Source organism: Hyperolius riggenbachi, chromosome 10 (genome assembly GCF_040937935.1).
Source record: "Hyperolius riggenbachi isolate aHypRig1 chromosome 10, aHypRig1.pri, whole genome shotgun sequence".
In the NCBI taxonomy this organism is placed as follows: Eukaryota; Metazoa; Chordata; class Amphibia; order Anura; family Hyperoliidae; genus Hyperolius; species Hyperolius riggenbachi.
The window spans coordinates 164,768,486-164,785,672 of NC_090655.1; the positions used below are offsets into that span (position 1 = coordinate 164,768,486).

A 17,187-nucleotide genomic window follows, 5' to 3' on the forward strand; every position below is an offset into this window, starting at 1 on the left:
GGATTTGTAGGCCAAACATAGGACCTTGAAGCTGATTCTGAAGTGAATTGGAAGCCAGTGAAGGGATTTGCATAGAGGAGTCATGGAGACAGGGCAGTGGGAGGAGTAGATTAGTCTGGCTGATGCATTCATGATTAGTTGTAGGGGGGAGAGGAAGGCCTGACAGGAGGGTGTTGCAGTAGTCCATGCAGGAGATGATGAGGGCATGGACAAGGAGTTTTGCAGTGTCTGGGGTCAGGAGAGGCCGGATCTTGTAGATGTTGCGTAAATGGAAATTGCAGGCCCTAGCAATGGTTTGGATGTGCATGGTAAAGGAGAGGGCTGAGTTCAGAGTGACACCCAGGCAGTGGGCTTGTGTGGTTGGGTGGATTGTTGTGCCATTGACAGTGACATAGATGTCTGTGGGGGGTGAGACTGCATGGGGCAGGAAGATTAGGAGTTCTGTCTTATCCAGGTTTAAATTTAGGAACCTAGCAGACATCCAGGATGAGATAGCTGAGAGGTAGGAGGATACCTTCTCCATGGTGGTGGTGGAGAGGTCCATGGTATGGAGGTAAATCTGGGTGTCATCTGCATATACAGTGGGTTGCAAAAGTATTCGGCCCCCTTGAAGTTTTCCACATTTTGTCATATTACTGCCACAAACATGAATCAATTTTATTGGAATTCCACATAAAACACCAATACAAAGTGGTGTACACATGAGAAGTGGAACGAAAATCATACATCATTGCAAACATTTTTTACAAATCAATAACTGCAAAGTGGTGTGTGCATAATTATTCGGCCCCCTTTGATCTGAGTGCAGTCAGTTGCCTATAGACATTGCCTGATGAGTGCTAATGACTAAATAGAGTGAACCTGTGTGTTATCTAATGTCAGTTTAAATACAGCTGCTCTGTGAGGGCCTCAGAGGTTGTCTAAGAGAATATTGGGAGCAACAACACCGTGAAGTCCAAAGAACACACAAGACAGGTCAGGGATCAAGTTATTGAGAAATTTAAAGCAGGCTTAGGCTACAAAAAGATTTCCAAAGCCTTGAACATCCCACGGAGCACTGTTCAAGCGATCATTCAGAAATGGAAGGAGTATGGCACAACTGTAAACCTACTAAGACAAGGCCATCCACCTAATCTCACAGGCCGAACAAGGAAAGCGCTGATCAGAAATGCAGTCAAGAGGCCCATGGTGACTCTGGACGAGCTGCAGAGATCTAAAGCTCAGGTGGGAGACTCTGTCCATAGGACAACTATTAATCATGCACTGTACAAAGTTGGCCTTTATGGAAGAGTGGCAAGAAGAAAGGCATTATAAACAGAAATCATAAGAAGTCCCGTTTGCAGTTTGCCACAAGCCATGTGGGGGACACAGCAACCATGTGGAAGAAGGTGCTCTGGTCAGATGAGACCAAAATGGAACTTTTTGGCCAAAATGCAAAACGCTATGTGTGGCAGAAAACTAACACTGCACATCACTCTGAACACACCATCCCCACTGTCAAATATGGTGGTGGCAGCATCATGCTCGGGGGGTGCATCTCTTCAGCAGGGACAGGGAAGCTGGTCAGAGTTGATGGGAAGATGGATGGAGCCAAATACAGGGCAAACTTGGAAGAAAACCTCTTGGAAACTGCAAAAGACTTGATACTGGGGCAGAGGTTCACCTTCCAGCAGGACAATGACCCTAAACATAAAGCCAGGGCAACAATGGAATGGTTTAAAACAAAACATATCTATGTGTTAGAATGGCCCAGTCAAAGTCCAGATCTAAATACAATCGAGAATCTGTGGCAAGATCTGAAAACTGCTGTTCACAAACGCTGTCCATCTAATCTGACTGAGCTGGAGCTGTTTTGCAAAGAAGACTGGGCAAGGATTTCAGTCTCTAGATGTGCAAAGCTGGTAGAGACATACCCTAAAAGACTGGCAGCTGTAATTGCAGCAAAAGATGGTTCTACAAAGTATTGACTCAGGGGGCCGAATAATTACGCACACCCCACTTTGCAGTTATTTATTTGTAAAAAATGTTTGGAATCATGTATGATTTTCGTTCCACTTCTCATGTGTACACCACTTTGTGTTGGTCTTTCATGTGGAATTCCAATAAAATTGATTCATGTTTGCGGCAGTAATATGACAAAATGTGGAAAACTTCAAGGGGGCCGAATACTTTTGCAACCCACTGTAGGTAATAGTTGAAGGCTAGAGAGGCGATAAGTTTACCAATGGAGGCGGTGTAAATTGAGAACAGCAGGGGGCCAAGAACAGAGCCTTGGGGGACCCCAACTGAAAGGGGGGTGGAGGTTGAGGAGGAATCATTGAAGGAGGTCTTAAAGGAGCGATTTGAGAGGTAGTAGGAGAACCATGCTAGGGCAAGGTCTTGGATACCCACGGATTGCAGGGATTGTAGAAGCAGGGAATGATCGACTGTATCAAATGCTAAAATCCTGCCAAAATCCTGATTGTAGGGGGTCAAATAGGGAGTTGGAGCCAAGGACCCCCCTGGTGGTGCCTAAACCTAAGAACCCCCCTAGTGATGCCTAAACCTAAGCACCCCCCTAGTGGTGCCTAACCCTAACCACCCCCTGGTTGCGTATATTATACTGTAACTATACTTAACCCTCCCTGTACCTATCCCTAACCCCTAGACCCCCCTGGTAATGCCTAAACCTAACCATCCCCACCGCACAAACACCCTAAACACATATAAACAATAATATATTTAATCCTTAAAATACTTCTCTACAAATAACATGAATAAAATAATTTATATATTTGTAATAGAATAAATAGCCTAAAAATAGCCTTAAAATCACATATAAATTAATATTATAAATAGAGAAAAGTATATATAAATATATACAATACAATAGATAGCCTTACAATCATGTACGCATTAGAAATAACAGTGTAAAAACAAAGTTAATACCAAAAGCGATGTATTTCTAATACTATAAGGTTGAAAACGGTATTTAAGCATTATACATATGAAAACAAAATTTTAAATGATCAAAGAAGTGTAAACGAAAATTTTGTTGTTATACTTTTGTAAGCGAAATTTTAAGCGAAATTTAAAAACTAAAAACTAAGTAAAAACTGATATAAGCGAAATTTAAAAACGAAAAAATAAGTATAACACAAACTCAAAATGAACTTGTAAACGATATTTGTTATAAACCTTATTTTGTAAACGAAAACTTTTGTTAACACGATCCCTGTAACCGCTATTTCTCAGGCGCCCTTTTTTCCTGTCGGGCGCCGAATAGCCGATATTTTGCATTACCCTTTTTGTCCACTTTCCCTGTGCGCCCTTTCTTACTAGCTCCGTCCAACGTCTCCCAAGCCTCAGGTTTGTGACAGACTGCATCACATTTTCATCCAATATCTCCTGGTACTGAAGAGAATTCATGGTACCTTGCACACGCTGAAGCTTCCCTGTCAGTGTTGCCAACCTTTCACGTTATTTTTTACTGACAAATACCTAAAAATTTACTGACAAAAGATTTTTTGAACTGACAAAGCCCCCTGCGCCGTGGTAGCGGGGCGCCGAAAAAATGGGCATGGCGACGCAACAGAATGTGGGCGTGGTCAGGGGTGGGGCCAAATATACATGATTTTAATATTGCTGTGAAAGGTCTGCCAGGGAAGTTTGAGCTCTGCCATAGTGTTCCCCCCCCTTCCCCCAAAATACATGTAATCTTACAGCATTTCAACCAAAAATTCACGTAATCTGGCAGAGGTTCTTCCAAAATACAGATAATATGGCAGTGGTTCCCAAAAAATAGATGTAATCTGGCAGCAGCGATTCCCCCAACATACACATAATCTGGCAGCAGTTCCCCAAAATACAGTTAATCTGACAGCAGTGGTTCCCCAAAAATAGGTAGCCCCAGGTCTATAGGTGTCCCCAGAATAGGTGGCCAGGGGTATAGATGTCCCCAGAACAGGTAGCCAGGGGGAGAGATGTCCCCAGAACAGGTAGCCAGGGGTATATGTGCCCAGTATATGTAGGCAGGGGTACAGGGCCGGTTCTAGACTGGCACATATGAAGGGGCAGTCAAATGGGTAGGGGGCAACATGTTCGAGGAAATTTGCGGCGACTAAAGTAGGCATGGCAAGTAAATGCACATAATGAGAGACAGCGTTTCACCAGTAAATGCACATAAGAGACAGCCTTTCACCAGTAAATGCACGTAATGACAGACAGCTTTTCACCAGTAAATGCACATAAGAGACCGCCTTTCACCAGTAAATGCACGTAATGACAGACAGCTTTTCACCAGTGAATGCACGTAATGAGAGACAGCTTTTCACCAGTAAATGTACGTAATGAGAGACAGCTTTTCACCAGTAAATGCACGTAATGAGAGACAGCTTTTCACCAGTAAATGCACATAATAAGAGACAGCTTTTCACCAGTAAATGCACATAATAAGAGACAGCTTTTCACCAGTAAATGCACATAATAAGAGACAGCATTTCACCAGTAAATGCACATAATAAGAGACAGCTTTTCACCAGTAAATGCACATAATAAGAGACAGCTTTTCACCAGTAAATGCACATTAGAGACAGCTTTTCACCAGTAAATGCACATAAGAGACAGCTTTTCACCAGTAAATGCACATAATGGCAAACAGCCAGTGTCCTCAGTATATGTAGCCAGATGTATATGTGCCCAGTAGATGTAGCCAGATGTATATGTGCCCATGGGTAGCCAGGTGACCCCCCAAAGCAGGAGGGGAGCAGCTCGCTCTCCCCTCCTGAACTAAGTGACTGAGTGGCTGGCAGTGGCAGGCGGCAGTGAGCGGAACTTACCTGCGTCTTCTCTCGTCGCCGGCGCGGGATGATTTGCCGCTACTCTGGTCTGGTCCAGACCAGAGCAGCAGAACTTCCGGCGCAGGAGCGAGACGGAAGGTAAGTCCCGCCCGCTGCCAAACGCCACTGCCAGCCACTCGTCACTTAGATCAGGAGGGGGACAGTCAGCGAGGGAGGGAGAGCACTAAGGTGAGAGAAGGGGGGGAGATTGCCCCCCTTCTCCACCGCTGCCCACAGCTCTCCCTCCACTGCGCTGCTGTCCTCCTGCAACAGAGCGGGCGGCCGCCCTTTTACGGACGCTACTGAATTCCTTACGGAATTCACGGGCAGCTTAATTTGTATCAAAAATTACGGGCTGCCCATAAATTTACGGGCGGTTGGCAACACTGTTCCCTGTACCTGCAGAAGCAAAACAGCCCCAAAGCATGATTGACCCCCCACCATGCTTCACAGTAGGCAAGGTGTTCTTTTCTTCATAGGCCTTGTTCTTCCTCCTCCAAACATAGCGTTGATCCACGGGCCCAAACAGTTTTAATTTTGTTCCATCCGTCCACAGAAAACTACCACAAAAGTTTTAGGATAGTGTCCTGTGGACTGATGAAATAAAATTAGAATTGTTTGGGCCCATGGGTCAAAGCTATATTTGGAGAGGAAGAACAAGGCCTATGAAGAAAAGAACGCCTTGCCTACTGTGAAGCGTGGCGGGGGGGGGGGGGGCAATCATGCTTTGGGGCTGTTTTGCTTCTGCAGGTACAGGGAAGCTTCAGCGTGTGAAAGGTACCATGAATTCTCTTCAGTAGCAGGAGATATTGGATGAAAATGTGATGCAGTCCGTCACAAACCTGAGGCTTGGGAGACATTGGACCTTTCAACAGGACAATGATCCCAAGCATACCTCCAAGTCCACTAGAGCATGGTTGCAGATTAAAGGCTGGAACATTTTGCAGTGGCCATCGCAGTCCCCAGACTTAAATCCGATTGAGAACCTCTAGTGGGACCTAAAGAAAGCAGTTGCAGCGTGCAAGCCTAAGACTGTGACTGAACTGGAGGCTTTTGCCTATGAAGAATGGGCTAAGACACCCGTAGATCGCTGCAAGACACTTGTGTCAAGCTATGCTTCACATTTAAAAGCTGTTATAAATGGAAAAGAATGTTGTACTAAGTACTAAGAATGAATGTCACTTGGGGGTTGAATAAAACTGATAATGATATGAGCACAGAAAAAACATTTGTGGTTATTTTATTATAATTGTTATGTTATATTTGTCTGACTTACAAGTGCCTCTGATTTAATTGTAAACAAGATGACTGAAATGATCAAAATCAATGTCAAACTGGCCAAAACACTCAATTTTAGTGGGGTTGAATAATTCTGAACACAACTGTAGGTCATGCATTGGTGGACTAATGGAATCAGTGGGGTAGCCAGGCAAATAGCATTGCTTAACCTCCCTAGCGGTAATGACAAATCTGACTCGTCCAGCTAAAAGTTGCTGAAAGCGGTATGGACAAGTAAGGCTCGTCTATGCTGTGAGGAAGTTTTCAAGCTGATGAGTTTTCTAGCTTTTCTAACAAGCCGCGTCCCTGGTACTGTAAACAGTAGCCCGGAGCTGCGGAGGAGAATGGACGATCAACGCGAGAGAGAGCTTTGGTGAGTAATAACCGCCTGCTCATCTCACAGCACCACTTTGGGATCGCCAGGGAGGGAGGGGGGATCGGAAGGCACGGAGGGAGGGAGGGAGGGGGTATCAGACAGAAGGAGGGAGTTACGATCAAGAGGGAGGTGAAAAATAGCTAATGGTAAGTAGCACCTATAGCTGCCTTACTTTTACTGGGGACACTCATACCTGTGTAGACTGTGGAACCTATAGCTGGCTTACCTATATTGTAGGACCTATAGCTGGATTACCTATACTGTGGCACCTATAGCTGCCTTACCTATACTGGGGCCACTCATACTTGGCTCACCTATAATGGGGAACCTAAAGCTGGCTTACCTATACTGTGGAACCTATAGCTGGATTACCTTTACTGTGGCACCTATAGCTGCCTTACCTATACTGGGGCCAATCATACCTGGCTCACCTATACTGTGCAACCTATAGCTGGCTTACCTATATTGTGGAACCTATAGCTGGCTTACCCATACTGTGGAAACTATAACTAGCTTACCTATACTTGGAGCACCTATAGCTGGTTAACCTATACTGGAGCTTATACTCACCATTGGCGTGCTGATCCCTGGCCAAGTACCTCCGATAGCTTTCCCAGTGTCCTCCCTGCTTCTCCATTGGTGATGACATGTACCCAGGCAATCAGTGTTGATGATGCCAGGGTCATGCACCGTTGATGACGCCAGGGTCATGCAGTGTCATCAACATCTGGCAGCAAACTATTTTTTTTTGTATTTGTTTCAATACAATAACCTGTATTGAATTCAATATTAACCACTTAACGACCGCCCCCAGCCGATGGGCGGCGGCAAAGTCCGGGCCCAAACGACCGCAATACGCCCATCGGCGGGGGGCGGCATCAGCGGTGGCTGTGCGGCGATCGCGTCATCAATGACGCGATCGCCGCCGGCAATAGGCTCCGCCCACTCTGCACGGAAACCCGCCGGCCAATTAGCAGCGCCGGCGGGTTTCAAATGCGGCGATCCGGCCAATCAGAGGAGTATAATACACTTTGTTATTGTAACAAAGTGTATTATACTGGCTGCCTCCTCCGCTGATGGTCACTCGTCGTGCGACCATCAGAGAGGACGGCAGCCTTGCAGCTAAGTGTAACACAACACATTTTCACCCACACAGACCCCCCGATCGCCCACCCCAGCCCTCAGAACCCCCCTGACCACCCCAGCACACCAGCATCTGCACCCCACCACCCACCTAAAAACCCATCAATCACTCCCTGTCACTATCTAGGGACGCTATCCCCTAGGTTAGGTCCCTAACTGCCTCCTAGGGTCCCCTGATCACCCCCCCTACCCTCAGATCCCCCCCAGACCCCCCTCCCAGACCACCCCCATGTATGCTGTATACAGCTATATAGCTGTCTTACCCACTGATCACCTGTCTATCACCCATCTATCACCTGTCTATCACCCCTTGTCACCACCACCCATCAGCGCAGACCCTAAACTGTCCCTTGGGGGCACCTGATCACCCACCCAGACCCTCAGATTGCCCTCAGACCCCCCCCTCCTGATAACCTCCCCAGTGCATTGTTTACATCTATTCTCCCCTGTAATCCCTCACTGATCTCCTATCGTCACCCCCTGTGTCTGCCACCCACCAGATCAGGACCCAGTCTGCCCCGTGCGGGCACCTAATCAACCCCCCACACCCTTAGATCGCCCTCAGCCCCCCCCCCCCCCCCCCCCCAATCACCTTCCCAGTGCATTGTATTTGATTGTGCTGCAATTGTATTTGATTGTGCTGACATTCAATTTCATTGTGCTGTCATTCAATTTTATTGTGCTGTAATTGTATTTGATTGTCCCGTGATTTTTTTTGATTGTCCCGTGATTGCCCTGTGATTGCCCTTTGATTGGCCTGTGATCGTCTTTGATTGTCCCGTGATCGGCTTTGATTGTCCCGTGATCGGCTTTGATTGTCCCGTGATCGGCTTTGATTGCCCTGTGATTGCCCTGTGATTGGCCTGTGATCGGCTTTGATTGTGTCGTGATTGGTTTGATTGCCCTGTGATTGGCCTGTGATTGGCCTGTGATTTGCTTTGATTGGCCTGTGATCGGCTTTGATTGTGTCGTGATTGGTTTGATTGCCCTGTGATTGACTTTGATTGTCCCGGGAATTGAGTGCCCTGTGATTGGCCTGCGATTGCCCTGTGATTGCCTTTGATTGTCCTGTGATTGTTTCTGATTGCCTCCGATTCCCCACTCGCCACCACCCCCCTGTCACTATCCAAGTGATCTAAAAAAAGTGAAAACTGTCACTTTTTTAGTATCACTAGTGTTAGCAGTTAGGCCAGTTAGCTAGGCCCCTTTGTAAGTGTCAGTTAGTGCTCAGCCCACTGCACCACAGTCACTAATTAGCGTCATCACTGTCGCTAATCAACATTGGTACTATATAGTATCTGTAAGTGATCATTACTGATCGCAGTCAGATCTATTAGGGTCACTAGGATCCACAAAAAAAAACGCAGTGTTTGCCCGATCAGGCCTGATCGTTCGCCTGCACTTGCGTTCAGCCCGCCCCACCGCAGTGACAGAATTTTTTTTCTGATCACTGCAAAAAACACTGTACAATAGCTGTGGCCCTGTAAACCTCAGTTTTGATTTTTTTTTTTATCAAAACTCAGTGAGCACAGCTTTCTACCTCTCAAATACTCCCTTTTGCTAGGTAGGTGCTCTTTTTTCTGCGTAGTCTCAGAGGAATACCCCCTAAATTTAGCAGCCCACCATGGCAAGAAAGGGGTATTCCGATGATGAGGTTCTCAGGTACATGGCCCAGTCGGATGAGGACGATTGGGACGCCTCATTCGACGAATCTTCCGGGTCAGAGTTTGAACCTGAATTGAGCAGTGGCTCACTGACCGATAGTGATGACGAGGTTGAGGTCCCGGCTAAAGCCAGGCGTACCACACCCCATGTTGTTGGACCGCAGGTGGCGCAGGATCAGCCTCAAGGGCAGCAGAGTGGTGTTCGTGGTGGTCTGAGATTTCATGGTGGGGCAGGCACCAGCAGCACAACATCTCCTGGACCTAGCACCAGTACTTCCGTAGACCCTGGTGAAGTGGCGAGCACCAGCATGGAAGTTGAAACTGGTTCGGTGGCACGTGCAGTAAGATCCCAGTCGCAGCCACCAAGAAGACGGGCCCGTACTACCCCTAATTTACCAGAGGTGCTGGCAAACCCAAATTGGCAATCCCCTGATTCCGCCGCACCCGTACTTCCCCCTTTCACCGCCCAGTCTGGAGTCCAGGTGGAGACAGATAATCTAGGATCGGCCCTAGACTTTTTCTATCTGTTCTTCACCCAGGATCTCTTGGACTTAATTGTGGCAGAGACCAACCGTAAGGCCACACAATATATAACCGCCAATCCGGAAAAGTACCTTGCCCAGCCTTTTCGGTGGAAACCAGTCCAAGTTTCCGAAATGAAAATTTTTTTGGGCCTTCTCCTTCACACGGGACTAGTAAAGCAGAATGTGTTGCGGTCTTATTGGTCTACGGACCCAGCACATCATGTTCCCCTGTACTCTGCTGCCATGTCCAGGACACGATTTGAGAACATCCTGCGCTTCCTGCACTTCAATGACAACGAAACCTGTCATCGAAGTGACCACCCTGCTTTTGACCGGCTCCACAAAATTCGACCCCTCATAGACCACCTGTCATCCAGATTTGCAGATGCTTATACCCCTGACCAGGACATCTGCGTAGACGAGTCCCTCATACGCTTTACCGGGCGCCTTCGCATCAAACAGTACATCCCAAACAAGCGCGCCCGGTATGGGGTGAAACTGTATAAGCTCTGTGAAAGGGCCACAGGCTATAAATCTTATTTTAGGGTCTATGAGGGAAAAGACTCAAAATTGGAGCCGGTCGGATGCCCTGACTACCTGGGGAGCAGTGGAAAGGTTGTGTGGGACTTGGTGTCACCCTTGTTCCAGAAGGGGTACCATCTTTTTGTGGACAATTATTACACAAGTGTGGCCCTCTTTCAGCACTTAAAAATAGAAAAAATCCGATGCTGTGGCACCGTGCGGCCTAGTCGCCGGGGCTTCCCCCAACGGCTCATTACCACCAAACTTCAACGGGGGCAGAGGGCCGCCTTGTGTGCTGACGACCTGCTCGCGGTGAAATGGAAGGACAAGAGGGAGGTTTACTTCCTGTCCACCATTCACGCAGACACGACAGTTGAAATTCAACGGCGAACTAAGGTCATTGAAAAACCCCTTGTCGTCCACGAGTATAATACTAACATGGGAGGGGTGGACTTCAATGACCAGAGGTTAGCGCCCTATTTAGTTGCCTGAAAAACAAGACGCTGGTATAAAAAAGTGTCTTTTTACCTCATTCAATTGGCAATTTACAACAGCTTTGTTCTCTACAGTAAGGCTGGGAGAACTGGCTCGTTTATTCAATTTAATAAACAGATCGTGATGGAACTCCTGTATCCAGGAGGTGCCGTGGCCCAACCCCAAGATGCAACTAGCCGGCTGCATGGAAGGCATTACGCCTATCCAATTCCGACTACCCCAGGTCAACGAATCCGAAGAAAACGCTGTCGTGTCTGCAGCAGGGCTGGAATAAGGCGTGACACCACTGTTTATTGTCCCACCTGTCCTGACCAGCCTGGCCTATGCCTAGGGGAGTGTTTTGAGAGGTACCACGAGCAGGTACACTATTAGAGAGTAGGGAACTCCACACACAGCGGTAGGCACACAAGGGTCTCTCAGTGCTATTTCACACTGCTGCGATGCGTTAGGGCAAAATGCCTAGCAAAAGTCACACTTTGCGGTCCCCCCCTACGCCGGAAGTGCTTGACTTAACGCTAGTGCATGCCTACGTTACTGCGTGGCTTCTGTGGCAATATCGATCGGCGCGGAAGTCATGTTAGTCTATGGCGACGCAGTTCATTACTAGGCCGAATACTGCTCTTGTGGTATTGCCTGAAGGTCTGTTTTGGACGATACGGTGCGGCGGGCTCGACCCACCGGATATGTCAATATGCAGTGTGAAACCAAACATCGGGTTTCCAGAGACCCTAATACACAGGGCTGCCAGAAACCTCTCCTTTCACTTGGGACAAATTGCGTAATGTATTTCGCCACAACTCTGTGCGATTTGCACTTCGCACATTGTTCCATGGGGGAGGAGAGGTTTGTCCTCGGGAGGTAAGTTAAAAAAAAACAAAAAACAGGTAAGCAAAGAAGTTAATGTTTGGTTTGCAATGTTAAGTTTTTTATTAAAAAAGTTCAAAGGTTATTAATGTTAATGAAGTAATTGCTTTGCTGCTTGCTTGTTTTTTGGGTTTTTTTTTCTCTTTTTCCATCCAATAACCATCCAGGTGGACCGAGCGAACGACTAACCAGCTGCAGTACTGATGGTGCATCCTGACAGAACGTTGCGCGTCTGTCAGCTTACACACAAGTCGGTGCATGCAGCGCTGCAGGACGAGATTTCTCCTCCGCAGTCAAAAAGATACGTTTGCCGAGGCATATGGGCCGAGGAGTGGTGTTGGGGATTCATATGCTTTGGCAAACACTTTGTATCAAAAAAGAACTCTGGCAATGATTTGTTCATCCACATCGATCGGTGTGAATGGATAAATCAGGTTTGCCAGGGCATACGAGCTGGTGGGTTTGGATTTTTGGGGCGGCAGCTCCTATGTCCTGGCAGACGCCTTCCCCTCCTTTTTGTATTGTTTTGTCTTTTTTTCTATCCAGACCGACCAATCAGCTGCAGCACTGATGGTGCATCCTGACAGAACATTGCACGTCTGTCAGCTTACACACAAGTCGGTGCATGTAGCGCTGCAGGACGAGATTTCTCCTCCGCAGTCAAAAAGATACGTTTGCCGAGGCATATGGGCCGAGGAGTGGTGTTGGGGATTCATATGCTTTGGCAAACACTTTGTATCAAAAAAGAACTCTGGCAATGATTTGTTCATCCACATCGATCAGTGTGAATGGATAAATCAGGTTTGCCAGGGCATACGAGCTGGTGGGTTTGGATTTTTGGGGCGGCAGCTCCTATGTCCTGGCAGACGCCTTCCTCCTCTTTTTTTTTTTTCAAAATTTTTTGGCATCCACATTGATTGATTGTTTGACGTTCATTTTTCCTTTCAGCCCACAGTGCATTACCCTTATGCCCAATATAAGGAGTATAGCAGAAACTCCTAATACTGGCCATACATGTAATGATTGCAGAGACCCTAAAATGCCAGGACAGACCCCACGAATGATGCCATTTTGGAAAGAGGACACCCCAAAGTATTCCGTGAGGTGCATGGTGAGTTCATAGAATGTTTTATTTTTTGTCACAAGTTAGCAGAAATTGTGGTTTTGTGTTTTTGTTTTTTTTTCACAAAATGTCATTTTCCGCTAACTTGTGACAAAAAATAAAATTTTCTATGAACTCACCATGGCCCTCATGGAATACCTTAGCGTGTATTCTTTCCAAAATGGGGTCATTTGTGGGGTTTGTTAACTGTCCTGGCAAGTGGGCGGGGTGCTAAATTTTGAGCACCCCTGTAAAGCCTAAAGGTACTCATTGGACTCTGGGCCCCTTAGCGCAGTTAGGGTGCAAAAAAGTGCCACACATGTGGTATCGCCGTACTCGGGAGAAGTAGTATAATGTGTTTTGGGGTGTATTTTTACACATACCTATGCTGGGTGGGAGAAATACCTCTGTAAATGACAATCTTTTGATTTTTTTACACACAATTGTCCATTTACAGAGTTATTTCTCCCACCCAGCATGGGTATGTGTAAAAATACACCCCAAAACACATTGTACTACTTCTCCCGAGTACGGCGATACCACATGTGTGGCACTTTTTTGCACCCTAACTGCGCTAAAGGGCCCAAAGTCCAATGAGTACCTTTAGGATTTCACAGGTCATTTTGCGGAATTTGATTTCCAGACTACTCCTCACGGTTTAGGGCCCCTAAAATGCCAGGGCAGTATAGGAACCCCACAAATGACCTCATTTTAGAAAGAAGACACCCCAAGGTATTCCGTTAGGAGTATGGTGAGTTCATAGAAGATTTTATTTATTTGTCACAAGTTAGCGGAAATTGATTTTAATTGTTTTTTTCCACAAAGTGTCATGTTCCGCTAACTTGTGACAAAAAATAAAATCTTCTATGAACTCACCATACTCCTAACGGAATACATTGGGGTGTCTTCTTTCTAAAATGGGGTCATTTGTGGGGTTCCTATACTGCCCTGGCATTTTAGGGGCCCTAAACCATGAGGAGTAGTCTGGAAATCAAATTCCGCAAAATGACCTGTGAAATCCTAAAGGTACTCATTGGACTTTGGGCCCTTTAGCCCAGTTAGGGTGCAAAAAAGTGCCACACATGTGGTATCGCCGTACTCGGGAGAAGTAGTACAATGTTTTTTGGGGTGTATTTTTACACATACCCATGCTGGGTGGGAGAAATAACTCTGTAAATGGACAATCGTGTGTAAAAAAATCAAAAGATTGTCATTTACAGAGATATTTCTCCCACCCAGCATGGGTATGTGTAAAAATACACCCCAAAACACATTATACTACTTCTCCCGAGTACGGCAATACCACATGTGTGGCACTTTTTTGCACCCTAACTGCGCTAAAGGGCCCAAAGTCCAATGAGTACCTTTAGGATTTCACAGGTCATTTTGCGGAATTTGATTTCCAGACTACTCCTCATGGTTTAGGGCCCCTAAAATGCCAGGGCAGTATAGGAACCCCACAAATGACCCCATTTTAGAAAGAAGACACCCCAAGGTATTCAGTTAGGAGTATGGGGAGTTCATAGAAGATTTTATTTTTTTGTCACAAGTTAGCGGAAATTGATTTTAATTGTTTTTTCCCACAAAGTGTCATGTTCCGCTAACTTGTGACAAAAAATAAAATCTTCTATGAACTCACCATACTCCTAACGGAATACCTTGGGGTGTCTTCTTTCTAAAATGGGGTCATTTGTGGGGTTCCTATACTGCCCTGGCATTTTAGGGGCCCTAAACCGTGAGGAGTAGTCTGAAAATCAAATTCCGCAAAATGACCTGTGAAATCCTAAAGGTACTCATTGGACTTTGGGCCCTTTAGCGCAGTTAGGGTGCAAAAAAGTGCCACACATGTGGTATTGCCGTACTCGGGAGAAGTAGTATAATGTGTTTTGTGGTGTATTTTTACACATACCCATGCTGGGTGGGAGAAATACCTCTGTAAATGACAATCTTTTGATTTTTTTACACACGATTGTCCATTTACAGAGTTATTTCTCCCACCCAGCATGGGTATGTGTAAAAATACACCCCAAAACACATTATACTACTTCTCCCGAGTACGGCAATACCACATGTGTGGCACTTTTTTGCACCCTAACTGCGCTAAAGGGCCCAAAGTCCAATGAGTACCTTTAGGATTTCACAGGTCATTTTGCGGAATTTGATTTCCAGACTACTCCTCACGGTTTAGGGCCCCTAAAATGCCAGGGCAGTATAGGATCCCCACAAATGACCCCATTTTAGAAAGAAGACACCCCAAGGTATTCAGTTAGGAGTATGGGGAATTCATAGAAGATTTTATTTTTTTGTCACAAGTTAGCGGAAATTGATTTTAATTGTTTTTTTCCACAAAGTGTCATGTTCCGCTAACTTGTGACAAAAAATAAAATCTTCTATGAACTCACCATACTCCTAATGGAATACCTTGGGGTGTCTTCTTTCTAAAATGGGGTCATTTGTGGGGTTCCTATACTGCCCTGGCATTTTAGGGGCCCTAAACCGTGAGGAGTAGTCTTGAAACCAAATGTCGCAAAATGACCTGTGAAATCCTAAAGGTACTCATTGGACTTTGGGCCCTTTAGCGCAGTTAGGGTGCAAAAAAGTGCCACACATGTGGTATCGCCGTACTCGGGAGAAGTAGTATAATGTGTTTTGTGGTGTATTTTTACACATACCCATGCTGGGTGGGAGAAATAACTCTGTAAATGGACAATTGTGTGTAAAAAAAATGAAAAAATTGTCATTTACAGAGATATTTCTCCCACCCAGCATGGGTATATGTAAAAATACACCCCAAAACACATTATACTACTTCTCCTGAGTACGGCAATACCACATGTGTGGCACTTTTTTGCAGCCTAACTGCGCTAAGGGGTCCAAAGTCCAATGAGCACCTTTAGGCTTTACAGGGGTGCTTACAATTTAGCACCCCCAAAATGTCAGGACAGTTAACACATCCCACAAATGACCCCATTTTGAAAAGTAGACACTTCAAGGTATTCAGAGAGGGGCATGGTGAGTCCGTGGCAGATTTCATTTTTTTTTGTCGCAAGTTAGAAGAAATGGAAACTTTTTTTTTTTATTTTTTTGTCACAAAATGTCATTTTCCGCTTACTTGTGACAAAAAATAATATCTTCTATGAACTCACTATGCCTCTCAGTGAATACTTTGGGATGTCTTCTTTCCAAAATGGGGTCATTTGGGGGGTATTTATACTATCCTGGAATTCTAGCCCCTCATGAAACATGACAGGGGGTCAGAAAAGTCATAGATGCTTGAAAATGGGCAAATTCACTTTTTGCACCATAGTTTGTAAACGCTATAACTTTTAGTTTCAATAGTTTTTATTTAAAGAGGTTTTTGTTCACAGGAAATATAAAGAAGGTGAGTATTTCAATACAGTATATTCAAGTCCATATAGCAGTCAGAATTAGGTATCATACAGTGATATTTGTAACTGGTTCTTGATTACATATTAATCGCTGATACAAGGTTACAGGGTGGTAAGTTATCAATTTATCAGACCATTTCTTAACAAAATCAAGCTAGGAATAGGCTGTGATATTGCTAGAACATATTTCGCATATTATGAACTAGAAAACTAAAAATTAAACAAACAAACAAACAAAACACCTATGCCGAACCGAGGAGTGTGCCCCAAAGATAACTAAGTTTAAAGAATAGTATAGTACTGTAGGTACCATAAGAAAGAGGCCCGCTTTTTCACCCGCTTCTAAAAGGAATCTAATAAGTCAAGGGCATCAGCAGAGGAAGTAGCCTGAATCCAGGGTGTCCAGACCCTATCAAACTGGTGGGTCCTGTCCAGCAAGTTGGCTTTAATTTTTTCGTTTATCATTGTAGTATGGATGCGACTAAGAACGCAGCTAAAGTTCAAAGTATTTTGCTGCCATTGGGATGCAATGTAAGTTTTAACAGTGTTCATAATGTGTTGGATAAGCTTATGCTGAGCATACGGAATTTCATCAGGATGCATTCCCAGGAGGCAAATAGCAGGGTCTAATGCTAGTTGAGTGGAGAGGGTTGAGTTAATTTTGCTTATAACTTTATTCCATAGTGCAGCCACCACTGGACAGGACCACCAAGTGTGACACATTGAACCCGACACCAAACAGCCTCTAAAACATAACTTTGATTTATTTTGATATATCTGGTGAAGCCGCTCAGGTACCAAATAGGATCTGTGTAGAACACGTAACGAGGTTTCCATGTGCACCACACATAAACTTCCTCTAGAGAGTGTATCGAAGCATTGCAACCATTGGCTATTGTCTAAGCTGGTATTCAGGTCATCTTCCCAGCTAAGCTGGTACTGAAGTTTCGTGTCTGATGGGCCAGCATTCAACACGGAGTATAGTAAGGACAGTGTACCTTTGCGTAGTGGAT

The 17,187-nt window shown here is 45.5% G+C and overlaps 1 protein-coding gene across 4 annotated transcripts in view; it reads right to left on the reverse strand.

Moving 5' to 3' along the window:
• LOC137535962 (DPY30 domain-containing protein 1-like) overlaps positions 1-17,187 on the reverse strand; it is a 339,619-nt gene that overhangs the window by 41,486 nt on the left and 280,946 nt on the right. The window lies entirely within an intron of this gene.